Raw genomic sequence first — 1,055 nt, forward strand, 5'->3', positions numbered from 1 at the left:
GGTAACAACCAAAGACAAAGACAAGATTGTAAAAATTGAAAGAAAGAAGCATCAATTTACTTACAAAGTTTGTGCCATTAGTGTAAGGCGCCCCTAAAAGACCTCTCCCCTCGTGGCACCAAAGATGGCGCCTAGCGGAAGTCCTCGAGGCCTTACTTAAGTAAACAACTATACAGAAGTGGGCATAGCAGTGACATGGTATGCACATGATCACCACGGGAACAGTACATGCAACCAATCCTCACCCGAAGATTAGTTTCCGTGCACGTGGACAATGAACCGATTGGCTAGGGGCCCTATATAAGGCTCCGGGGGTTGGGGAAAAGGGAGAAGAAGATTGTAAGAAGCCTGGGGAAATAAAGCGTTTCCGAAAAGACCTTGTCAGCGTCGTCATTAAAGCGACAAGTGGTGGCCCATACGGGGATGATCCTCCAGAAGGTCAGAACTCCGACGCTCCAGGGCAGTCGACTGGTAAGTCTCTCAAAGAAAGGAGACTTGAAACTTAAGGTTAAACCTCAGTAAGGAGGAGAAAAGGCTCCCGTGTAAAGGGAGGCTAGCTCCCGTGAAGAGGGAGGGTATAAAGTCCTTGGCTAAGGAGGAAAGAGGCTCCCGTGAAAAGGGAGGTATCGTTTCCCCCCGACGGCGTAACCGGCTTTTCCAACAGAGAGAGCTCTTTCATGGATTCGGGTTGGTTCTGATCCCAGAGACTTAGATATGGGTAATTCCCCTTCTCACCCACTTTTCCAAGCATTGAAAGCCCTGTTGAAAATAAAGGAACTAAAATTGAGAGATAAGACTCTAACCGACTTTATTGATCAGATAGACGCGGTTACGCCGTGGTTCGTTGTTTCCGGCAACCTCACGGTGGGCAGTTGGGAGAAGGTGGGACGGGATATTTACTGTGCCCGAGAACAAGGAAACTTGTCAGGCGGTGTCCAGCCCTTATGGCGACTGATCCGTGCCTGTTTACAAGACCAAAAGTGTGTAAAAACAGTCGAGCGGGGACAAGCTGCGCTCGACAGCATAAAAGAGGAACGGTCGACCTCCTCAGGGAG

Source organism: Tupaia chinensis, unplaced genomic scaffold (genome assembly GCF_000334495.1).
Source record: "Tupaia chinensis unplaced genomic scaffold, TupChi_1.0 Scaffold000160_1, whole genome shotgun sequence".
In the NCBI taxonomy this organism is placed as follows: domain Eukaryota; kingdom Metazoa; phylum Chordata; class Mammalia; order Scandentia; family Tupaiidae; genus Tupaia; species Tupaia belangeri.